The sequence below is a fragment of the Echiichthys vipera genome, assembly GCF_963691815.1.
Source record: "Echiichthys vipera genome assembly, chromosome: 11".
NCBI classification, from domain to species: domain Eukaryota; kingdom Metazoa; phylum Chordata; class Actinopteri; order Perciformes; family Trachinidae; genus Echiichthys; species Echiichthys vipera.
Genome location: NC_139836.1, coordinates 7,320,313 through 7,347,273, shown reverse-complemented (window position 1 = coordinate 7,347,273; position 26,961 = coordinate 7,320,313). Strand labels below are relative to the sequence as shown.

General features: G+C 40.5%; 1 protein-coding gene across 5 annotated transcripts in view; it reads left to right on the top strand.

Moving 5' to 3' along the window:
- LOC310954189 (stromal membrane-associated protein 1-like) overlaps positions 1-26,961 on the top strand; it is a 122,380-nt gene that overhangs the window by 52,180 nt on the left and 43,239 nt on the right. The gene's annotated exons all lie outside the window — the stretch shown is intronic.

Genomic DNA, 26,961 nt, shown 5'->3' with positions numbered 1-26,961 from the left:
GCGTGTGCGTGTGTGTGTGTGTGGATGCTCTACAGGGAAATGGATTGAAGGCTATGGGCAACTGTACCCACTGAGAGTGAAATGTAACACAGTGGTCTGTACTCTCCATGTCATAAAGTGGACTCTTTAGCCTTTTATTATTGCCTGTTAAAATATACTGTACAGTCACATTTATTTTTTATTGCAATATTTCTGTCCCAATTTATGTCTTTACGCCTCTCTTCTACATACTCTATATGCATTTAAATGAGGATTTCACAAAAACAAAGATATCATTTCGTATATAATGCGTCTTTACTGCTATTTTCTAAGTTACACAATTTAAATGAAGTAGCATTATTTCAGGTATTTCATTTGATGGACGTTTTATCTACAATTTCCTAACTGACGTTTCTGGTGTATCATAGAGCGGTTAAAACCCTCTACCGATCACTTTTTCTCCACTTTTCACTGAGATAAAGGGTGCAAAAACAAGAGGATGCAGAAGATTTGTAAGTGGAAACGATGGCATTTCAGACTCGTAGCAGCTGATTCAAGCAGTTGTAGATACTGACTAGTGTTTGTGCAAATATCATTGCATGGGTTCAAGTGATTTTGTCCATGACTTTTTTGATACGGGTGTGTTAAAGTGTGTTGCAGCATATTCTCTGCAGCAACTGTTGCAAAAATATATATAAGCGAATATGTTTTGTTTTTTTTAATTTGTGATTTGAAGAATAGGATTTTTGCACCTGCAATGAAGGCTTTTGGAAGGTGTAATTGTTATGTTTATGGAACAGAAAAATATTCTACAAGGTTAAGCATTTTTTGTGACTACAAATGTACTGGAACACACATGTTCCACTGTCACAGGAGCTCAGTTGTTTTGCCCAAATAATAACTTTGATCCGAGGATGAGTGCCCCAAGGTAACTCATCACACTGACTGATTAATGCTGACTGTTGAGTACCTATGCACGCCTATGTGTGTGACTGGTTTTCACCACAAATAACCCCACCTAGACCTGACACCTGGAGGGAGAGAGAAGGAATGGCCTGGGGGCACCAATCTCCCAACATGATATTTTGATTCAGTCAATACATCTGTTCACAGGGCAGGCTGTGGGCAAACCGGAATTGATTTATTTGTTAAGTAAAACTTAAAACAACCCAGAGAAAAGGCACTTTCTGTCAAGAAGGCAGAGCAGCAGATGCTCAAGTCCCCTTCAAGGTCTATTTGTGCGGGTGCACGCTGCCAACATGTGTGTGTCTGCTGTTAATATCAGTCTTGTATTTAGTGGAGCTTTACAATCATTTGTCTCAGGTTACTGATGTTTATCAAAAGCTGTGAAGAACACTGTTGTGCTGCAGTACATTTGCTCCAGTGTCAGAGGAAAAATCAATGTCAAAAAGAATTATTGCATTTTATTTTAATGTCATCGAAAGCAATCTGCATATGATTCGTTCCAATGGATGGAAATGCATTTTCCTCCAGACTCTTTGTATATTGTTTCACCATCTCCTCGCATGAACCTTAAAACATTTCAGAGCTGGTAACTGTGGTGCCTGTGTGTCGCTGCACTTAAATCGGTTAAGATTGACGGATTCAGCCTTAGCCTTTATTGGCATCATACAAAACCAATCAAAGGGGATGCAGCTACAGGTATATAATGGACTGTTTGATTATTTTACCTATTAATTCTCTTAAATGTGTAGGTTAGGCTGAAAATGTAAATACAAAGGACGTATTAAAAAAACACAATCCAATCACCTCAGTGAAATAAGTTATTGTATTACACTGGATGTAGGCCAGAGAAACAATCCAATATATTTTTAAAAGTCTATTCAAAACCTTTTTCACATTCTTCAAAAAAATAAGTTGCTGTACTGAAAGCACGTAACATTTAATTTTAGTTAATCCAAATAAAGTGTTTCCTGTGGCTGTTCAAAAGTACAGAAAACCAATTTCCATAGCTTCAAATCTCAATACCAACACCGGAAATAAATGAGGAGATGCTTAATTTACCTTCGCCATATGTAGTCATAAATCCAAAGTGGAGACTATAAGAAGATAAGTAATATAAAACTTCTTACAGTTTAATTTCAGTCTGTGCCACCTGTCAGCAAGAGGAGTGCAGAAGCAGCAGCAGCAGCAGCAGCAGCAGCGGTTTAGACTTACACAGACAGAGCACATTTATGAGAGAAAACTGAGCATGGTATAGAATGCACAAATACAATACAATACTCAAACACCTGTTGATGAAGATCATACGATATGATAGAAAGCTCCAGAAGAGTCCTACTGGGCCAGTAAGCATATATTCATGATTTGAAGGAATAAGAAGTAATAGACAGACATAAAGGGAGGTTAATTAATAAGTCATTTCCACAAAGGAATTATTCTGTCTGACCTGTGCATGCATGTACAAAGGCAGAGAGAGGGAGGGAGAACATGCAGCAAAGGGCCGTAGGTCGGAGTCAAACCCGGGCCACTGTGGCACCTTTTCTACGCACTGAGTCACCGGATTCCCTATTATTGATTATGATTAATTAGTAGCCAACTAAAGTACCAATTTTAGTAGCTAGCCAACACTGCATCTCCACACTGCACTGGGGATTGCAGTGACCATTCAACATCATAGCAGCAAAAACATCTAGTACCCTATTTAGACGATCGATGGTCCATGGACTAAAGTGCATGGCGCATGTCCAAATCCACTTTTGCTAATTAGATGGCACATATTTTGGGTAGGCACAAGGGGCAAAGGGGTTGTATTTAGGCCCTTTATTAATCATGGGTGTGTTTTGGGCGTAACATGAAGGAAATCAGTCATCTTCCATTGTCTTTAAATGCCAGATGTCGTTGCTATGGAAAAAGGGGTTTCGGGAAATTGGGGAAGCGGGAAGTTTTGTGCTGAGGAAATGGATCTACTCCAGTCCTATGTCCCATCAACAGCTCTATCTCACTGCATATGAGAAAATGCACTGGTTTGAACCTATTTAACTGAAGAGAAGGAGGATTGCTGCTGTGCATCCCACTGCTTTCAGCAATTGGAAACGTTTGTGTATGGACAGTAAAGTCCCTGCAGCAAATATGATGGGACATTGAAGCAGCAAAACTAAAAACTGTAGTTTTAATCTTGACAGAGGAAACCAATATATTCAGCTTCTAAAATAAACAATGAAGTTACTGTTCCTCTCGCGTAACTACGCACAGTGGACGCCAGCTCTGCTCTCTGCAATGTCCACATTTTAGAGAACGCAATTAATATTTTCCTCATTACTGATGTATTTTTTTCACCCTTTTCTATTAATGAGAATGTTAATTTTCATGACCCGACTGGTCTGATGGACCGTGGATGTAGCTGCAGTCTGTGCACTGCAGTTTATATATTTATTTCTACTGTGTGTATATTATACAGTATATAGATAGTCACCAATCTTACTATCTGAATAATGTACCTTGTAAATAGCTGGAAAATACTGTACCTTTCACTTTAGAGCAGGTTATTGTTAACCTGACTCTCGCCAGATGACTTTTGTGCTTCCGCCTTGACTCCGCCTAGCTCCACTCAACCATCTGGATTCGCTCTATAGGAAAGTCATTTCAAGGTCTGCAAAAAATGGTCAGGCCAATCAGGACCTCCAGGCTGGGTTTAATGGATGTGACGTAGCAGAGAAACGACTGTTTGTGATTCAGACAACAATCGATAGTGCTGTTTCATCCGTGTTGTCGAATTGAGCGATATTTCTTCTTTAAAAGAACCAGAGAATGGCTCTGAAGGCTTTTGTTGGTGGGAACCATGTCGGCTGTTCTGTTTGGCTTTTCCCTGCCCTCCCCCTCTCATCAGCGTCACAGGTTGGTTTCGATGTGAGTGGTTGAAGTAGCACGTCAATAAAGATGACGGACAAGTGGTTTATCCAATCATATGCAAGGATTTTTGATAAGGCCCAGCCTCCTGAAATCACTTTACTATGGAGCGATCCCAGATGGATGAGTGAAGAAAGGCGAAACGAAAGTCATCTACCGAGAGTCAGGTTAGGAACAATCACTTTCTGCTGCCTGAAGATAACAATGCACCTGATAACTCCTTATTTTATTCACAATGGGCGCATTGTGACATGTGCAACCTTCACACTGCGGACACAGGGCTTTAAAATGATCCGTTCTCAAACTAGCAATGACGTGCGCTACACTGTGTGCAGCATTTTACCTGGTAGAAAATAGAGCCAATAGAGGTTGCCTTAGCTTCTAACATGGCATTTCTCTGTCCATATCTGTGTGAAAGAGAGAGTAAAAGGAAGAAAGACTCTGCAGCCTCTCTGTTGATATGTAACACATCGATGTATGTGTGTGTTTGTTATAGATGACGTGCTGTGCAAGGATTAATATCTTTGTGTGGTGTGCTGGCAGAGATATGTGCATTCATCTTCTTTTCTTCCTCCTTATCAGCCGAGCTCGTGCTGTCGATGAACCCAGTGTCAAGGAGATATTTAAGGACATTTTTGTGTGCGTGTGTATGTGCGTGTGAGTGTGTGAGACAGAGAGTTGTTAGTCAAGTGTATGCTGACGTGCTGAAAGCTGTTTAATCTCCAGTACAGCAGGAAACATGCTGACAGCCATGTTTTTCTGTCTTTCCCTTCTCTTTCTTCTCTCTCCTTTCCCCTGTCCCTCACTTTCTACTAGTCTCAGCCTCTCTGCTATGTGCCTTTTCCCTCTCTCTCAAACAAAAACATATTGTACCATAATGACTTAACTCTAGCACCCCTTTCATCTTTGCATGCAGATAATATATTATATACAGTATATCTGCAGAGGAGATACTGGATGGAGCAGTCCAAACTTTAATCAGCGGCAGTATTTCATTTCCTTTCACATCACTTCATTTCCTTTCTTCCTCAGAGAGGTTTACGCAAGCAGCACTTTTCTTTGCCCTTATTAAAATCCAAATATAAAATGGTTGTAAAATACTGTGAATGCTCCAGCTACTGAGTTAATTTTACAGATGTAAGTCTAAGAAAGGCTACACTCAATATGGACTTTTCAATGCTGATTCTAATTATGGTGGATTGCAGAGAGATGATATTTTGTGCGGATCTTCCATATTTGTAAATTGACATTAGTTTTTTCATTCATTTTTTAGAGAAATGTAATGTTTTTCATAGGTTTTTATTTATATCCGTCAATTGAAACCTGCAGAAACAAGCAGAGGTTTTTCAGAGATGTATTACAGCCTTTCATACACATATGGGGCTTGTGTCTTTAGAAGACAAACAACCAAGGTTATGACACTACAGTCAGCTTTTATAGATAGAGCAGTGAAAGTGTATTAACATACATCCCTTTGTGTAAACAATACAAATACTCATAACGAAGTAAACCTGGCCGCTTTATATTTCCTCCTCCCTCCAGAGACAGTTCTCTGTTTTATTGGTATGAAAGTGGAAGAGCTTCAGGCAGGAAGGAAAAGATGCTTGATTTCAGTTTTCTGCACACACAAAGGCCAAACTGATCAGAGAGCTGACCTGTACGCTTAAAGGAGAAGAGTCACAGCCAGGTCACACTTTCTTATTGTATCTAATTGATTTATGAATCTAAAAATAAAACAAGGGAAGCATAAAAGCAGTAAATACTGAATTTCCACCATCATTTGTATAGCCCTTTATCGCCAATCACAAATTTAGCAGCCATTTTGATAATGTATTAATAATTTAAATCATTTTTCAGCAAAAAAATAAATGTAAGGATTTGCTGCTGTTCTCATATATGACGGTTTGGCTTTGGAAAAACATTTTAGGTGTCTTACAATACATATTCTTCACTATTTTCTTGGATTTTATAAACAAAATAAATAATCAATTAATGGAAAAACATAATCTGATTAATCAATAATGAGTTAGTTGCAAACCTAATGACTCAGAGCAGTAGATAGATGATGATAGATGATAGAGACCCAAAGAGACACAGGTCAGAGGTCACAAAATGAAGCATATGTAAGATATTAACACAACAGATATGAACTAACAAAGCTTCCAAGAGGGCATTAGTGTAGTTCAGAAGCCACTAAGGAGAAAGAAACAATATGAATACAGTTGATCAATGAATAAAAGGCCAGTCACGAACGATGCACCTCAAAAAAAGAATAATAAAATAGTCCATAAACATGAAATTAATGATACATCTGTAACAACAACTCATGTAAAAACAAGCCAATAAAGTCATTCATAAGTGTCACTGCTGTGGACACAAAAGAGCTTCTGAATCGTTCTGTGGAGCATCTGGAAGCCCGAAACCAACACACTTCAAAGTGATTGAAAATCAAATGAGGCAGTGGTCTTCAAACTGAAGTATGGTTTGAGCTATCCTCCTTGTTCTCCCCTCCCTTTTTCATCTATAATTAATGTGTGCAACTCCTTGAAGGATGTGGAAATTCAGAAGTATTATGCATAGTAATAATAAAATATATAGACTCAACTTAAAAATAAATACAGTAGGGCTGTAGAACTCAGTTGGTTCTGCGTTTTCAGTCAGAAATGATTAAAGTATTCAATATTTTCCTACAGTTTTAGCACCATTGTTGTAGGGAGTTATTTTAGTTCTGATTGCCCATCATTTCTGTTTTTTATTACTTTAAGTTTTGGTGCAATTTGTGTTTGGATAATTGAGTTTTAGAGTATGGGTGTTTACTATTGTGTGTTTTTGATCGAAGATAGGAATACATTTATGTGTTTGGAATAGTGATGTCAGTCAAACTTATACTCATATAAAACTGATGGAGACTTCAGGTGCAGGTGAAAATAAGACGGTTGTGAAACTAAAAGGTTACAGGTTCAGTCTTGCACGGTTTATTCTAGGGTTGTCCAAAAAAATCGATTCTTAGAAAATAATTGACACTAAAAATTAGTATCTGATTAGACACTAACTTGCAAAAGTATCGATACATTTGCTGTCAACAGTGCGTCTCTGCCTCCTCAAGTTGACGCGTAATGTCACCCAGCAGCACTGCAGACAAAACGAGACAGAAGCTACAGCTCATCTTTCTGAGCGCATGAACACTGGTTCTTTACAAAAGCTGCGCTTCGGTGGCCCCCATGTTGAATGTAAATTGTAAACATAAAACTCCTTGCTGCGCTTCTCTGCCATCATCGGGTTTAACCAGCCAATAGCGCGTCAGGTGAACAAAGCCGGCTTGGTGATTGGATCCAGAAAAAAGGGTTAGGAAACACAAGGAATAGACCTACTCTTTTCCAGACCCTTGGTCAGAGCGAATTCAAATCGCCGGCAGAAGGGGGTTGGGATACCAAGTCTACAGAAACACAGAAGAAACAGGACTGTAGCTGAATGCATTAGCGTGAACCGGATCCATGTTTACACTGTGGAGAAACCTGACTAACAACAACTTATTTACCATCTGAATCCAAGGTTTGGGAATCATTTTATGTACAAATAAATCCTTAAGCTATACAACACAACAAACAAGAGCATTTGAACATATTTGTCATATATACACCATACAGTTATGTGTTACCTTTTTTCTTTTTACAATGTCAGACAACTTTTTAAAAGAAAATGTTATTGATGTTGTTTGTATTGTTCTAATCATTTTTAGTCATTTTTCTCTCTGTAGTATTGAAAATGGTATTGCGTATCGAGTATTTTCCTGGGTATTGGTATCGACTTTGAAATTCTAGTATCGTGACAACCCTAGTTTATTCTCTGCCATGTCTCTCTAGAAGTTCCTGAACCTTATCCTGAACCCTTTCTTGCTTACTCATCCGTGGATGCTTTAAAGCTGGGCATATACTGGCATGATTTGTGAATTCCAACGCTCATGGTCCGATCATCAAGCCACTACCTGAGTGCTCACAATGCCTGTGTAAAATAGAAAATAAAGCGGTCTGTCGGCCCCTGTGGACTGCTCTGACTATTCATCAATTGTCAATAAAGATTTGTTTGAAAGCTCAGAGGCAGGAAGGTTACCAGCGGTGGTGGCAGGGTTCTGTAACATGATACGGTTCACAGTAATCATCACCTGTGACATTACTGTTCTTTAATGATCTAACAGACAGGAAACACCAATTTCGGCTTTTAGCAACTTTATTTAACTTCCTGTCCCTCTCTGGTGGGTCGCCATATCACTTTCCAACTGTCGATTTGTCCTTATGTGCTGGTGTAACTAAAGTTTCTGACATGTCAGAAATTCATCCAAGCGTCCGATGGCCTGTCGAGAGCAGTTGGTCGGGCCATGATTACCCCTTCCTTCCCCCTGTACACACTACACGACAAACAACGCCTGACAAGGTTGAAATTTGGTCAGACTCCATAGTGACACGTATGGCTCAAAAATCGGGTCAGAAACGGGCTCAAATACAATGTATACCCACCTTTACTCTGGATGAACAGCAGAGGGCTTCAGTGAAAAGATCTAGCTCTTTACTTGAGTTTGCAAAACACTAAATCCATTCACTGACTGTACAGCATTCAGTAGGAATTAAATTAACTTCACTTTAGTAAGGTTTGCCTATTTTTATATGTGTAACCATACAGCATCCTTCAGCACTGATGAGCTAAACTGAATAAAATAAAGAAAGCCTTGATGCTGTTTTGGGTGCTGACCTCTTGGATTTACTGAATCTTAAGCATTTGCTAATGAGGCCATGTTACACCCACAGCAGAGTGTGCTATATAGTTATGCTGATCAGCATATTGCAGAACTAGATGGCACATCACTCATAGGAAGGCTACATATGCTGAAACACGTTGATTTTAGAATTGTCTTCTTTACTTCTTTAGTCAAGCATGCAAAAGTGTAGATTTTTCCCTAGTGTACCATGATACAGGTGTTCAGACAGATGTTAGGCATTGTTGTCCCTTCACAGCATGTCAGTCTGGTAGTGATTGCAACCTTAAGCATACAGTACAATATCAGTCTCGTAACAGTAGTTTGATTTATGCTTTAATCTTAACTTTGACAAGGACTGAAGGGAGTCATAGTTCTAGAAAGATAGTGAGACACACTAAAGGTCATGTGATCCAAATATAAGACTGAATCAATAGCCATTTTTCTTTTCATAGTTCTAGTCTTGTCATTGGAAGAATGTGTGAATGGGTGAATGTTGGCATGTGTTGTAAAGTGCTTTGAGTGGTCGATGGACTATAAAAGTGCAATGTATGCAGTCCATTTAACATAGTTGCCACGCATATGTCTTTTAGAAAATCTAGACTGTAAAAAAAACATTGGCATTGACCATAATGTCGATAATGGATGTTTATAGGGTTGTGACGATGTGGTGTCAGGATTAGCCACTTACCATTTCCTTGAGTCATAATGCGTTAGTGCTCCAGAAAGTAGCTATGTTGTCTCATTCTGCCACTTGATTGGCACATCCCAGCTACTGTTCCTCACCAATACGTCTTTTTTCTGATATCTTGTTGAATGGATGCCACTTGACTGACTCAACCCTGTGTGTATAAGCTCCCCTACCTACCATGGGCCTGCAAGATGGGGCATCTGTTGACAAACCAAAAATATTGGTTTGAGTGAATACTGATGAGTGAATTTGGGGCTGTGCTGTGTGTGGAGCCTTATAGCTCATCCATGCTCTGTACGTTTGGAATTCTTGAGGTGCTTATACATGTGACATCTTATAGAGCTTTCTTAATTTGATGCCATGCTTGTTGCAGGTCTATTGTAATGTCATCAGTATTTTAGGCTTTGCAGATGTTTGAACGAGTCCCAGCAGAGCATATGGCCTCTAAATGTGTTTTGATAATCTTATGTTCACTGGTGAGGGGTGACAAGGGTGTGCCTTTGAAGGCTGATGTTTTTTTAATAGGTAAGTTATATTTGAGCCAAAATTCTTCATTTTCACAGGTGCCCTTTTTCATGCACTGTTGTTTTCATTTCTCAGGAAAGCTTCTTGGACAATATTATGACCTTCAAAGCCACTCAAATCCTCTCCTCACCTGGGGATTCTTTTTGTGTTTCTAGCTGAAGGGCAGGCATGATGATGTACATTTTAATTGACAGGAGGAACTCAGAGATGTGTCGGGCATTTAATGAAAACTGAACTAGAAGCACTGACTTTTCTGTTCATCTGAAAGTGAAGAATAATAATATTCAGCAGCTGCTGTCAAAGAGATATCTCTGTATCATAGGTGATTGATGAAATTAAATATACAAAGCAGGTAAACTTCTAGATAATATTGATGAAACTGCAAAGGTGTTGATGAATGTAGACAGTCATGCACAGACATTCGGCCCGACAGACACACTAGAATATCAAGTAGTCTTTTTTTTTTTCCCTGAATTTAAATGAACAATTTTTATTCAGCTTGATTGGGGTTGTCAAAGCACAACTTTGTCTCCTTCTGCACACGTCTTACCCAGTGCCTGTAGGCACTAATTAGACTACAGCTCTGATTGGATGCTGACATCAAGTGTTTGTGTGTTCTGTACTTGTGTCCTCACACATATAGAAATCTTAGAACATCCTGTGAAATTAAGTTATTTGGCTGCACTGTTTTTTTACGGGTTTAAATGTTAAGAGGAGGATTTGGATGACATGTGGTTGTGGTGGGGGCCAAGGTCAGGCTTCTCTGTGTCTTTCATCATGATTTTCACATTCGTTGACTGGTATTCTGACATCGTTCTCACCAGAAATATGTTTGCTCAGATGACTACAAAGCATCCTTTATGATGTTTTGTGACAGAACTTTTTTGTCAGACAACACCTGCCACATGCCTGGTCTTAAGATGTGTAAATGCAAAGATGTATTTGTAGTGAAGACATTTAAAGAGACAGGACAACAGAAAGGGCGGATAAAGGACAGAGTGTACTCCACACACGCTACAAAACAAAGTGCTTTTTAGGGAAGAAGAGACTCCATTATCTCTCTACTTGTTTTCACTCCCTCCTACTCACCTTCATTCATCTCCATCTCTCCTTCATTTGTCCCTCCCTCAGCTTCTCTCTTTCTAGCTCTCTGTGTGTCTATCGCTCTCTCTGCAAACACTGAATCATTGTCGTCCCGTTGGACTGCTGGCGTATGTTGTCTTTTTCTTTCAGCCCATGAATAAATTATCAAAGAGAACAAGAGGCTGCTTTCCTTCATGCAAAACACTGGAGCTTGCCTTTGTTGGAGATAGAAATGAAGGTGTGTGTGTGTGTGTGTGTGTGTGTGTGTGTGTGTGTGTGTGTGTGTGTGTGTGTGTGTGTGTGTGTGTGTGTGTGTGTGTGTGTGTGTGTGTGTGTGTGTGTGTGTGTGTGTGTGTGTGTGTGTGTGTGTGTGTGTGTGTGTGTGTGTGTGTGTGTGTGTGTGTGTGTGTGTGTGTGTGTGTGTGTGTGTGTGTGTGTGTGTGTGCGTGTGGACGTGCGTGGTTGTTTGTGTGTGTGTATCTAGGTTCATTCAGGGCAGGGATTTGGGCAGTGTGTTATCGCTAGGTGCTCTGTACATCTGGACTGAGTTGGGCCCTCAAAGGTTCCCAAGATTGGATGTGGCACACATGCACACACACACAAACACACACACTGAGCAGCAGCAGTCACAGCTAAAGCATATCTGTGGTCGATTGGAGTTACTTTGAGCGGATGGTGTGAAGGGCAGCCAGAGGAGCAGCCTTCTGTGACTAATAACATGACACACACACACACACACACACTTAGAAAGCAGTGCTCTCTGAGGTCTAGCAGTCAAAGGATCGATAGCATAGCCACAAGGATGCTGATCAATAAGGTGGATTTGCACTGATGGAGGAAGAGAATCAAGCCTTTCCCAAGAAAACATACACACACACACAAGACAGATGCAATCATAAATGCACACATCCAACCCCCACTATAAATGCACAGATGCACACATACACACACCAATCTCTCCCCCACTGTGATGCAGCAGAGCTTATATGGCACTAACATAGTTATATCCCAGCTTACCTCTCCAAACAGAGTGAGCCCTGTCTGCTCAGCTGTTTGGTATTCACAGAGCTGAGGGCTTTGTAAAATATATTATCAACAGCTTTATTGTCGGTTGTAGATTTGTGTCAAGTCCCTGCTGACGTGTGAAGGAGACAGTCCATATCCTATTTATTTTGACAATGATCAATACATATCACAGAGAACGAGTGACCGGTGGAGAAGATTCTTGTCATATTCTAGGTCAGGGGTTCCCAAACTTTTCAACTCGAGACCGAAAAGAGAAATTTAGAGTCTGCCCAGGAACCCAAAAATACATAATAAATTCACAAGATCGAGAGTGAGGGAATCACAGAAGTCACACTCGATGTTAGCTCAGCCAGAGAGCACATCCATGCCAACGAGTGTGAACATGTTTTTCAGGCCAAGGTTTGCAAGAACAGAGAGAAAGGGGGAGTAAACAGCCAAGAATACAGCCAAGCATAGAGCATGGCAGCTAAACAGACCAGCATAGCATAAAGGAGCACTCTTCTTCTATAACATTATCACAGTATTTTGATGGATTTTACTTTACGCTGATAGGTGACACATTTTAAGTCCTGACCCTAACTTTGTAAAAGACTAAAGGCTTCATTTAGCTTGTTTACTATAAGTCATTATTATTATTATTTCATTTTTTAGTAGCCTGATAAAAAGACTTAATGGCCCATCGTTTTCTGGTCTTGACAAAATTTTCATGTTAGCTGTTTTCCATCAACCATTAGTGACTTGTGTATCTGTCAGTTGACACAGTAGCTGGGAGCAGGTTACTTAAGATGGTTTAGTGATGGAAATATGTTGATTTTAGAGTAGGGGTTTCTGTAAAGTGGGACAAAGAACATGACTGCTGATAAATATGATTTGGGTCTGACGACTGATCTGTTTCGATGTGGGTAACTTGTTGTTGACAGTTAGCAGATAAAATGATATAGTGTGTGATATGCAAGGATTTTATTCTGCGGCCATTAGGTTCATTAGGTTCATTTTGAAAAGCTATTGGATATTTACATTAGCAACCACTTGATGTCACTACCACTAGTTAAACCGCTTTACCTTAAGTTAGCTTCGTTTTTTTTACTCATTTGCATTTGGCATGTCGCTGAGGATTCTCAGCAGGTTCTACAGTTGCATCATAAGCCATTTTCTCATATGAACTCTGGACACACAACAGACAGCAGGATATTGTTTGTGTCTCTTACTCTAAGTTCTCTGTTTGGTTTAGGTGAAGAGTCATTCTAGGTAGATCATGCAGGAAGCAGGGCATGACGCAGATGACACCTTGGTCACATAGGTGGTAAGGCTGGGATGATATACTTTCCGGATTCATTATCTATTGTGGTTTTTAAACATTGTGATTCTACAGTACAAGTATTGTGATTTGATATTACAACCTATTGCAATTTTTCTTTTTACATTTTAACACTAGACTAGACCTTGGGAAAAGTTGAATCGTACACATGGACATTTACTTTGGAAAATCTCTAAATTGATTGAGTAAACATATTGGTATCCAGGGATGTAGCTATTTCAAGGTACAATAAAAATGTACAAAGTAATTATATAGTCATTTTTAGGAACCAAAAAAAAAAATCAAAGGATAAAGACCACTCCCTCACATCTTAGTGGTATTTTCTTTTTAATTCATAAGGAACACAGGAAGATAGAATTCAATGAATCTAATTTCCATGAATTTTTGTAAAAAGCCTTTAATAGTTATTTTGAAAAACCCTTTGACCATACTTTGGATTTAAAATGTGAGTGGGCTGGTTGCATCCTGCAGATAACAAATCATATGTTACTCAGAGACTACAACAATAAAAGCAGTAACTTCCTCCTACCTCCACATAAATTAAAATAAAGCAACTGAATCGATTCAGGCATTAAATCATTTATCTTAAAAGTCATTCATAAAGATTTGTGATACTTGAGTGAATCGATTTTTTACCACCCCTAATAGCTGGTTTCTAATTGCAAGTCTCTTGTTGTTCCTTGAATTTGACTTTGACTGACACATGACTATTTAAGCATTGGCCCTTACCTACAGAAGTTCCTGAATCTCGTCTTCTCTTCAGTTACCTTTGGATGTTTGCTTTTTTTCGGTTACACATCAGCCGCATGATAAAAACATCAACAGGCCAACTTTATTACAACCTTTTTTTAACCGGGAGAAACCCATTTAGATTAATAATCTCTTTTCCAAGGGAGACCTGGCCAAGACAGGCAGCAGCAGAGTTACAACACATAGTCACAAACAGAACACAAGGACAAAATCTATAGAATAAATAATAGCAATCAGAATTCACAATGCAGCATATCAATTACAAATCAAAGTAAAGGAGACATTTTTGCAACTTTGTACTAGGAAGCTGACAGGGTGAAGTCCGTTTGATGCCAGGTCCAAGTGAACCAGATATTAGCGTTCTCACATACATCTCTGCCGGGTAGTTTTCGAGCTGCATTGCTTTGCGGTACGGGAGCAGCACCATCATCGAACACAAACACCTGTACAGTGGTAAAGACTGCTGCAAAGATCACCATAGTGCCCCTATCATCTCTGCAGGATATTTATTACAGCAAAGTACAGAAGAGCCTGCAGCACAAAGGTCAAGGTTTCTTTATTCGTCTCCCTTCGGAGAAATTTGATCTGGACAAGGGTAGTTTCACATGTACAAAGCGTGAAAACACAAACATTCTTAGACCACTGCCACCCAAAATACACACGCTTGTCTTTGCCAGCTGACATTGTTGTTTGTACGCACGCCCAAGTATTTCTATGAGGTAACCTGTTTAATGTCTTTACCACCATGACCAAGCATGGCCACAGGACTCTGTTCTCCAATTGATCTGAGATCCAGCAGCATCTCAGCAGTTTTGTTAGTAGTCATGTGTAGCTGATTAACATCACACCAGTCCACAGCCGCCACAACATGGATACATGGCAACACTGCTATTCAAGTTTGAATTACTTATTAGCAACCCAGGTATTACAGTACCATCAGAAAACTTTACAATGTTTTGGCTTGGCTTGGAACTGACAGTCATTTATAAAAATCGTACACAAGAAGGATGAACTGACACACTTCACTTGTTGTGAGATGTTTATGAGAAAGGAGTGATACCACTTGATTAAGAATGGGTTTATATTTAACCGAACACATTTTTGGGGAAGAATGTTTGGCTGGATTGAATTAAAAGCTGAACTAAAATCAAATATTAGCAGTCATTAAGAGTCTCTCCAGTGGTTTCATAACATTGGAGGTGAGAGCCACGGGCCGATAATCATTGTCCTCCTGGGGGCATGTTTTTTTTAGGAACTGGAATAATGACAGACTTTTTCCAGAGCTCTGGCACTGCGTGTGTCTCTATTGAAAGCTGAAAGATTCTATGCCAGGCTGGTGTGAGTTCCTCTAAATGTTTTTAGAAAAAAAGCAGACATGTTGTCTGGTCCTGCCACTTTGTTGGTGTGTGGGTTTTTTAAAAACCTTTGTAACTGGGAGTGGATCAATTAAAAATTTGTCCTCATGCACATTACGTTACACTCTATAACTGCACAACATTCCCTGTGTTTATCAGTTTCATATAGACATTGGATAGACATTGTTCAGTTCAATGGCTTGTATGGTTTCATTGTGGGCAGAAAATGGCTTCCTTTTTGTGTTTATGTTGGTCATACCTTGGATAGAGTTCCACAGTTACTTTGTGTTTGATTTGGACAGATCCTGTTCTGCCCGTTCCTTGTGCTGCAACTGTGCTGCTCCAGCTGCCCCGGCGACGGCAGTACTCTGCATTCCAGAAAGCCGAGCAGATCTGCTGTGCTGTACGGTAATCAGCTGGGACTGGTTGGCCCATCTGCGAAGCACTGGACAATTTGGCTTGACAGGATAAGCCACATCCGTGCTAGCAGCTCCGTTTGTCTCAACTCTATTCCACATACATGCCACAAGCACTCAAAGCACCCGTCACATTCTGTCAGGGGTGGGCGATATGGCAAAAATATCATACCTCAATTTTTACAGTAAAATCACAATCGCAGTTTTATCACATTTTTTCCATTGATCTTTAACTATTTTGCAAGTTACTGAACAGTGCAAGCAAAGTATTTCCCAATGTAAAAAACATAGCCAATAGCCAAAACTTAGGCCAAATAACCTTTCTGAACCTTTTTTAATCCGTCTATGCAATTTTGCCTGAAATTAACATTTAACAAAAAGCTACATAAAGCTACTTGTTGCCTCTGCTGGCTGTGGTGTTGCTCGTCTCATCAGCATCCTACCCGATTCCTATTTTATTCCTGCCGTGCGCGTTGAAAGTGCTGTGATGGACAGACTGGCAGGCTGATCATGAAGTTAAAATGATGAATTATCTAAACAAGACCTCCTGTGGCTTGGTGGCAGAGTGGGTTCGATCCCCATCTCCCCCTGGTCCACATGTCGAAGTGTCCTTGGGCAAGACACTGAACCCCGAATTGCTCCCCGTGCTGCGCATGGGTGTGTAAATGTGGTGTGAATGGTTAGATCAGATTAGATGGTATGTAGATGTTCACTGCCATCAATGTGACAGACACTGTGAAGCGCCTTGAGTAGTCAGATGACTAGAAAGGCGCTATATAAGTACAAGTCCATTTACCATTTAAATTTGTTGTTAAAACTAAATAGGCCAGATAAGGCACATTCAGTAGAAGCTCGGAGGAAATGACTCCCACTGCAGTGTGTGTGTGTGTGTGTGTGTGTGACTCTGTGTGTGTGGCTGGTTTGGGCAGAAGATGGCCTCTGTGTAGTCGTGCTCAGCGCTCGCTCCTTGTTAAACTCATACAGCGCGTTTCCATTAGGGTAAAATTTGGCCGCTGGGAAAGTTGCAGGGCACGCCCTTGCCCCAGAGGGATTTACGAGACCCCAGATGACGTATCACGCTGAATGGGTTTCGATCGTCAGATGATGAGTGATACAGAGTACTCCGTTGTTTCTCCAAGTGAGAAATACAGAAGAGTTGCCGTTTGATTTAAGGTGGCCCATATTATTCACAACTTCAACTTATGTAAAACATGAAAGAAAACACCCCACCTTAAAAGTTCCAGGCACTGTAAATGTGTGTGTTGACAAACAGGCTTGCAGCCTAATAAACGGCCGCTCGAGCGGCTCACATGTAAATCGGGGGCGCGTGTGTGTCTGTCTGTGTGTCTGTAGATGCATACATTTGCAGTATGTGATTTTGTGTGTGATTGCAACCAACGTGTGAGAGTTTGGGTTGTGGTTGCTGATGTTGTCTTATATTATTTACTTGAATTTGTATGCCTTTTTACGTGTGTGTGTGTGTGTGTGTGTGTGTGTGTGTGTGTGTGTGTGTGTGTGTGTGTGTGTGTGTGTGTGTGTGTGTGTGTGTGTGTGTGTGTGTGTGTGTGTGTGTGTGTGTGTGTGTGTGTGTGTGTGTGTGTGTGTGTGTGTGTGTGTGTGTGTGTGTGTGTGTGTGTGTGTGTGTGTGTGTGTGTGTGTGTGTGTGTGTGTGTGAAAATGAAAGGGGTTTTCCATGACTGTCAGATGAATGTAAGTGTGTGGAAGAGATGCTTGCGTGTGGCAGCTTAAGATCTCCTCACTGTGACAAAACCTTTTAGATGTGTGTGTGTGTGTTAGAGAGAGAGAGAGAGAGAGAGAGAGAGAGAGAGAGAGTCAGTGCCACCAGCTGAGTGACAGATTGTGTTGAATGGTGCAGAACTGAAGTAGCCCGGCACACTTAACCACCTCTGACTCACACACGCTGACTCTGCTGTGTGTTTCCGGGTGGTACTGGGGTGCTGCCAACTATATGATATGGATAACTCAGTCTGTATTTATAAGGCATTTTCAACAGCTTCACTCTATGCACCGTCCATTTCTTTCTCCTTTTCCTCCCTCCCTTCTTCCATTCGTCCATCTCCTCCTGTCATTTATCTTTTCTTTTTTTACCTGTCTTTCTCATCATCGTCCACCTGCTTTCACACCTCCCCATTTTTCTTTGCTCTTCGTCTTTCTGTGTCCCTCACTCCACATCTAACACTCTTCTCTCCCCTCCTAATTCCCTCCTGCTCTTTTTCCTCTCCTCTCCCCGCAGATTGACCTCCTTATCCTTCCCTTCCTCCATGATGAACTCCACGATTCTCTTCTTTTTCTTTCTCTTTCCTCCACTGCGGTTCTGTCTTAGGCATCATTGGATCATCCAGCAAGTGGCAGTTTTATAATTATTTTTTATAGTGTGAATAAGGCAGCAGTGAGACAATGAGACAATGCACTTACTGCAGTGCAGTGGTGATTGCTCTAAGACAGCAAGGGAAGCTCAGCTTCCCCTTAAATGTCACAAAAAGAAAAGTGGTGAAATTTGTACTGCTGTGTGTAAGTTTCATTGACTAAATACGCACTAGAAAGCCTTCCTCTTTTGTTCAGAATCAGCTACTTATCAAAGGGAACCGGAGTAACTTCCTTCTCATTCATCCCCACAGCTCCACAGCACTTTACACAGTCGGACGCTCAGCTTCTACTGACTTCAATGGGGAAGCGTAGAGCGGGTTGTTCTGCTGCAGCGAAACTAGACGCTCATTGGATAAATGCTGGGCTTTGTCCCGCCCATTGGAAGCTCAGCGTCTCTGGCGGTCCATGGAACAGTGGGCTGGCCCTGACGCCTGGCTTCTGCATGATGATTGATGAGCTGTCTGAGGCGGAATCCTTTTTTGATTAACAGCCAAATGAGCGAATCAGCGATCTTGAAGAATAAACATTCAGCGCAGCATTTTCCAAATTTTTCATTCAGTTGTTCTGAACTGATCTGGAGACTTTACCGATCCCCAGCAACTTTGTCTTTGTTAACAATGACTAGCGTTGTGTTAAGACTCAATAGAGCACTAACAAAGTTGAAACCTTCTTTCCACCAACGACTGTCACTACAACGACGGCCGTTGGCACATGAAGCACAAAGGGTTCCAGTGACATCCTCAACAGTTAAATACCTGTATCTCCACACCAGTTAGTTGGACCAGTCCCAGCCTGGTCAGTTGCATACATGAACTGATGAAGCCTCTTGGATGAGAGGTGAAACGTCTTCCTAGACAAATAAAGTCCAGTTCCTTTTGACAGAGATTACTTTGGGGATAGTGTTGTATTTAGCGACTCTGTGCTGTCACTCTGCGTTTTTTTCCCCCAACCACAGTACACTATACACTCAAAGCGAGAGCTGTGTCCAGATCCTCTGTAGTAAGTCAGATTCATTCCCTGTGGGGGTTGGCCTCCGCAAGGGGTGCGCTTTGTCTCAATTTCTGTTTGGGATTTTCAGGGACAGGATATCGAGGCGTAGTCGTGGTGGGGAGGGGTTACAGTTCGATGGGCTGAGGATCTTGTCTCTGTTTTTGCATATGATGTGGTCCTGAAGGTATCATCGGTCAGTGACCTTCAGCACTCACTGGATCGGTTCACAGCCGAGTCTGAACAGCTGGGATGAGGATCAGCACCTCTAAATCTGAGGCCATGGCTCTCAGCAGGAAATCAGTGGACTGCTGAGAGCCATGAGCATGAGAGCCCTTACCCCAATTGAAGGAGTTCAAGTACCTCGGGATCTTGTTCACGAGTGAGGGGAACGAAGTGCAAGTTTGGGAGGAGAATCGGATCAGCTCTCGATCTACCAGTCAATCTTATTTCTTACCCTCACCTATGGTCATGAAAGCTGGGTCATGACAAAAAGAACGAGGTCGCGGGTACTAGCGGCCAAAATGGGTTTCTCAGGAGGGTGGCTGGAGTCTCCCTTAGAGATAGGGTGAGAAGTTCAGCCATCCGTGAGGACCTCTGAGTAAAGCCGCTGCTCCTTTGCGTTGAAAGGAGCCAATTGAGGTTGTTCGGGCATCTAGTAAGGATGCCCCCTGGGCTACACACTAAAGATAGAAAAAAAATGCAGATCTTACAGAAATCCCCAAATGTCAAGAATTTTTGATACCAAATGAAAGCATGCATTTTTTGATGGTGTTCCCCGAAGAGTTTCATTTCATTTCTATCAATTCACAAGTGGTGAATTTTGCATTTTGGAAGAGAGTGACCAGTTGTTGGTGTAGCTAAGATTTGATTTTTCCCCATCTTTGTTGCCTGTAATCAAAGAGAGAGCATTACTGAATGATGATGAATTCATTCAAATACAGACGAAACTAGACTTTATTGACCATTTGACTGATACCAATCCAACTGATTTACGCTTTGCTCCTACTACCTTTGCTGCTGTTACAGACTTGCTTGTTAGCTGTACTATCTGCAGCTGTCTATCTTATGTCTCCCTCAATCATGCTCATGTTTATTCTTCCTCATTCTCCAATTCGTCCTCTATTTCCTGTCCTCTGTATTTCTCCCACACTCCTACTCTCGCTGCTAACCAATTTTGCAGCCCTCATTTCTCACTCGTCTCCTTCCACTCTATTTGTTTTTCCTCTCCCTGTTTAAGTCTTGTTTGTTCTTTGTGTGTTCCATCTCCTCGCTCTGCCTCTCCTCAGAGGATAAGACAATTGTTTCATCTGCCTCTCATACGTGTGAAGGAGGACAGTGGGGTTCTGTGTTGCGTAAGTCTGAGTCTCATTCGGCTGCCAGCCTCTCTGTAAGGGGTTGCAGTTGTTTTTATGTGTGCCTGTGTTTCCTCCAGGAATTTTTTTCAACAGTGGGTCGAAAGGGTTAGGGTCACAGTCAACAGAACGTTTGGTGATCTCAGTTAGACCCTGTGCTGCTGCTGGCCACCAGTCTACTGTGACATCCGGTGCTGGGGTTTTTTAGCTGGCTGAATTTGAGTTGCTACAGCTGCCGACTGAAAGTCCATCTCACAAGCTGTCACCCCTCTCCTCCTGGCATAGTTGTCTGACATATTTTTGTCTAATTTATGATTAGAGACTTTAGCCTCTCCCCCTGTCACTCACACTCCTAGTTGGTACGTCAAGGTCACAGATCATTGTTAGACTATATAATTTGAAAATGTCACATCCAAGTAGTACACATACAATATCAATGATGACTTGATTTGTAAAGCAAAACATAAATGTTCTTAAATAAGAGTAATACAATGATAAAAGTAAATTTCAAAGTTATTTTCAGGATTTGTGTTTTAGCTGATGTTTTAATTAAAATACAAAGTTTGTGATTCGATTTTAAAAAATAGTATAGTTCACAGTTTAGGTTCCATGGAAGAAAATCTACTGTCAGGACCTAGGTGTGCACCCTAGTATTGCAGCCAATCCATTTAGTGCCTTATGGATGAAAACTAGAGATTCTTTTCTTGAATAAATTGGAAGTCAATAAAAGCAAACGATTGAAGTAATGTGTTGAAGTTTCTGTTGTATGCCATATTCATGGAGGATATCTGTTGAAAATCCTCCTTATTTCAGACTGAGCACAGGGTAATTTCTTGCCTGCCCTTTAAATTTCACCATGAAAACCACATTATTTGCTCATTATTGTATTGTCATTCAGCTTGCTGACAGCCACTTCCATTTTGTTGTGCAGGTGCTGATGGTGGTAGATATCTACTAAAACAAAATGTCATGCCTCTGTGTGCATGTTGGTATGCTGTTTTCTTTTTGAGAATGCAGACTGTCCTGTCCACTTAACATGAGCCACATGCAAAAGCATAAATTCCAGATAAACAAGCTGCTGCCTGTTTTCAAAGTGCCGCTTATCGTCTCGTCAAGCTCTTTTATAATAGCATTATCTCATGCTTGGATGTAATAAGGATGCCACAGGTACTAGGAGGACCTTAGGTCCAGTTTCATGTACCTAATGAATATTTATATACAGCATTAACATTTCTGGCAGCTAGCTTCCAAATGGTGATTACTTCTTTGCCTCACGAGTCCCTTTCCATTTGTTTCCATGCTGGTCGTGACATACATTTAAACGAATTTCAAAAATAAATCAACCATTATTGTAACATCATGTGTTGGATCATTGTGACCTTTAACTTCATCTAGACACATTGGAAATTGCTCATCATATAATTGTTGATCCTTCTCACGATTTTGTGCTGTTGGAAGGCTTTTAATGTGACTCATCTCTGCAGGGTGTGGTATGTAAATATTAAATGGACTGCATTTTTTAAAGTGATTTTCTACCTTAGCTGACAAAGCGCTTTGTATATATTCAGCCATTCACACATTGGGGTTCATTATCTGGCAAATGGACAGGAAGAGCCAGAGATTGAACCACCAATCTTGCCATTCATTGTCAACCCACTCTAACAGCACAAACTGATGTCTGTATGAAAGGGACATTGGGTCAAGGGGGGGTCAAAGTGCTTCAAGAGTCAACGCAAAGCAGGGTCAAAGAGTATCCTAAGTTAATACTAATTTAAGGAAACATTTCATGCAATTGTCCACCTTCTGTTCCCCACTCTCTTTCTCTCTCTCTAAACATACTGTACATGCGCTCAGTTTGTCAAATATCCTGGACATAATCTGTGTTTTTCTTCGATAGTTGAAATTGTATTTTAGACTCTTACTCAGATCACCTACATATGTACAGTAAGTAGGTGTTTGTTTGAAACTAAACTTGTTGGTGGGATAAGCTGCACAGTATGACGCAGCGTGCTGATCCGATGCATCCGATGCAAATTTACAGCTGACTTCGGCCCCACTCAGACATCCAGTGTGACAGCCATCAGCTGGTGGCTTTGTCTGGTGTGTATTTGACAGCGATCTGATGTGACGGCAGTCATCAAAGGGTTTGGTTTGCTCAGTGGATTTCATTCAAACTGGCATCACAGTCATTGCCAAACACTCTATTCACCTGTAGAGCGGGATGAGGGGTGGTAGTTATCGATTTCTGGCCTCCTTTCCAATTTCACTTTCTCTCTCTTCAAACACAACTGACCCTGACACCCAATCACAGTCTGTCACTCTCCGTCTTTCAGCTGCATCAGTTGGTGTCATCCCGGATAACTAATGGAAAACCCAACTTGTCTGCCAGTGTTTCAGGAACAATATTGGCAGCGTCTCTATCTATCCTTCTGAACACACAGCGGAGGATTTAAGCTTTTTATGCAGAGTAACATTTCCTATTTCTTTCTTTTTTGTCTCAAAGCAGCTGTGTGGGCTGTAACACTAAAAGACTATGTAATCTCAATTAATCTCAAGCCAAACACTGCATGGTCTGAAATGTTTGTAATCAAGTGGACAGGCATGCCAAAAAAAAAATGTTTTTCTTGCTGCTCTCGCTGTGCAAATACTCTTAATGGAGGTGTGGGCTTTTCTGAGGATAATTTCGTATTGTGGTTGTTTGGCTGTTAATGATACAAATATGTCTTTGTTTGAGAACTGTGTTTTTATTATACTGTAAGATGTTTTTGATGTACAAAATTGTTTGTTTCCCTTAAATTTCAGGGTTACATTTACGGTTAAGGATGCATCTACCTCATTTTCCTTACTGGTGCTGATTGGGTATCTGTAAGATGTAACAGACTATATCAAATACAGTTTTTCATCACAGTTATTGTAATATTCAGTTTTATCTCTATCAATTACATTCATTCCACCATGTTGGACCAGGTATTTGCTTTTAGTGCCACAACAATCCCTAAAAACATGGATCAGTGACTCCCTACCAAGTGTAATTCTTGTCAAATATATGAAACAACATCAAACACAATCATGTGGCACAAACCTAGCTTCAAAAGCAGTGTTGCAGATTTTCGAGTGTTTAAGAAGAGGCAACCCGCCAAATGTGAATCCATAATCTAGAATGTGACACTGCCTGTTAATGAATAAATGCTACTAGAAAGGGAGCATTGCATTAAGACAAGCAGATAACTGAAGTTGCACTTTCATCAGCTGATTAGCATCAGCTCTATCATACACACATCATTTATCAGCTGCTTAGCCAGCTGACTAGTAATATTCAGTCATATTCATGCCGGTGACACTTTTTCACTGTGTACTTTGTCAATGCTACTACCTCCCCAACCCGAAATCCTCATGTGCTGGACATGTTCTACGATCTAATGTTTATGTATTTGTCAAGGTGATTTAGCCTGGGAACCTGATGAATCGGACAAGCTAATGTTTCTTCTGGAACATACCTGTTAGGACAGATTTCCAGCTGAGCAGTTCCTTGGCAGGCCAATTATAACAGTTTATCTCTCGTGGGGCGATTTTAGATGACTGACATAGGAGTGTCATTCTTGAATGTATCTACTGAACTCAACTGTCAAACTAGGCAGCACTGATCAATTATGAATCAAGATTCTGGGGCAGACAGTGGAACAGTGGTTAGAGCAGTCGCCCCATGTAAAGAGGCTAAAGGTCTCCCCTTCTCTCACCCCATTTCCTGTCTGTCCTGTATAATAAAGGTTTGAAAACTGCAAAAAAATATGAATCAAGATTCTGTTGCAGTGCTGCTGATTTTTCCTCCTGTACTGTAAATCTGACATATTAGAAGCTGATAACGGAGCTTTTTTCCTGCTGAACCAAGCACCACCTCAACTTGCATGTGTCTCTCAGCGCTACATTGCTTGTGATTGGTTGTAGGTCACCATTTTGTTGCTGTGATAGGTTGTAGATCATGTTTTGTTGCTCTGATTGGTTGTAGGTCTACTCAAGCATCCAGAGCTCTGTTTATATCTAACCAAACTAATACGCATCTGTGAATTACTCTGGTGTTATAATTCGCTGATTCTTTGTTTCCTTAAAAAGCCTTTCCCCCGCCAAATCTAACACCATTTTCTATAAAAGGTAAATCCCTTGACACACGTGTCTCTGACTGAAATAACATCGTGCAATACTTTTACTTATCCACTGTGCCTTTGAGTAAATTTTAAATATTTTTAACAAATATTGTATATATTCTTCTGTTATTCTTATGTGTTATATTTCCCTGTGTTTGTATTGTTCATAATCTTTCTATATGTTCTACAAGTTATTGTTCCTTATTGATTGTGCTTTCCACTTTGCTGCTGTAAAAAGGGAATTTCCCCTTTGCGGGACTAATAAAGGAATATCTTATCTGATCTTGTTGATAAATGAAACGGAAATAGATATTCAAATATCAACCATGTAGCAAGGAAATGTTTTGTAGTCGGATGGTACTAAAATCCACACTATCTCATGAAATCACCTTTACCTCTGACTGTAACCGTAACTACTTGTGCGAGTGCACATCACTAACCGCCCTTTTCCTGCTATACGCAAACGACCTTCCTCCTGCGATTAATGCGGCCGCTGTTCAGGCTTTGCTGCAGTCCCAACACACATCAATTCGCAGCCAATGCATTCTTGATTAGCCTTGGACACGGTAATTGTTTTCATTGCCCTGGATTGGAACGACATTGAATTTAATGTGATCCATCGATCTTTTGTTGTGGGGGAAATTGGGTTTGTTACCAGCGTTGTAGATCTCCCATGTCCCACGTGTTACCCTTTTATACTCCCTTTCTCACACTGCATTTTTCTTTCCAAACACTCCATCACTCTATCTTTCCGCATCCTCCCCTCTTCATCCTCCTCTCATTCCCCTACTCTTTGACTTTAAATATCTCCCTCTTTCTCTCAACCACTACCTCCCCGTCTACTTCTATTTTTCCCATTCTACTCCCCTAATTTTCTTTAAATTTAAACTCTCAATGAACATAATTGCATTTCAGAAAGAACATTGTTATGGTATTATAACACTGAAAAATAGCTGAAAAGGTGTAACTTGCAAATATTTGGTATTTGTATTGATATGACTTAAAAGATTAGATGACTACCATTTTTCCCGTTGGCTGATTTCTTTGTCCGTCAGCTAATTGATTTACTTACTACTTGAATGCAGAAGCAGAGCGTGGAAGCTTCTTTTTGTCTCTAAATGAAAGGCTCCTGGTTTGTTTTCTTGTAAACAGTTTTCATTTAGTGTTTCTCACTAAGACACAGTGGGCCTAATGCCAGCACCACTTGTACTAACAGATTCATTCTTAAGGGAGCAGTACCTGTGATTTAGGAGAACTTGCTGCATTCACAAATTTTGTTATATTTAAAATGTTCTCTTAGGTACAAACACAATCAAGAGTAACCCAGACCTTCCGTTGGAGTTATGTGCAGTTTTTTGCTGTTATCCAAACATCAGTTGTTTTTTTATATATATACAGTATACATATATATCCCACTTCATAATATTTTTTGAGCCATGTGTATTTTAAGGACTCTTTCTTTTAATGACAATTCAAATTGTAATATATTTCTCCTTTTATTCGGACAGAGGAGAATAAATAAGTTAGATCAGAGGGAGATAAACCTGATTTCATTTTATAAATGAAACTGCGATACCTGATAGTGCAGCATCACTGATTATTACACGTTCTCTCTGGTCCATCTCTGTGGCAGAGACTTCCCCTTGACCCCCTCCCGTTGCACTCATTGATAGCCTTCCTGTGGAAAGACGTTTTAAAAAATATATATTTTCAAATTAAACCATTTATTTTTTATGTAAGTGACAGCACATCCCTCTGGTGACACGGCATTAACAGGTTATTTTATCCCATTCCTTAGTTTTAGCAGGCCCTTTAATTCCACTGCGGATGCTGCTGAAAAGTATTTCCTTTGTGGTTCTCTGAAATTAGGACTTTATTCTCGGAGCTCGTAAAGTTAAATTCTACTCTGTAGTGCCATTTTCATTAATGAACATTTCCAGGCATATGAGGCCAGGACCCTAGCCATATATGTTAATATTGGGGCATAAATTATGCTAATTTGCAATGCTCATTAAAGTCTCATTTACACAATTAGCTGAAATTAGGAGCATTTGCTGAAAATGACATAGCCCAGTCGTAACAGCCCACCGTTATATATATATATATATTTTTTTTTTTTTAAGATTATTTTTTGGCAGTTTTAAAGCCTTCCCTAGATAGGACAGACAGGAAATGGGGTGAGAGAGAGAGGGAGACATGTAGCAAAGCGCTGCAGGTCGGAGTCGAACCCACGGCCGCAGCCCCAGCCATTATATTATTAAAGATTTGTACCGTGCTTTGTTAAGGCTGCACCTATGAATATAATTTTGTTTACACCATTGAATTA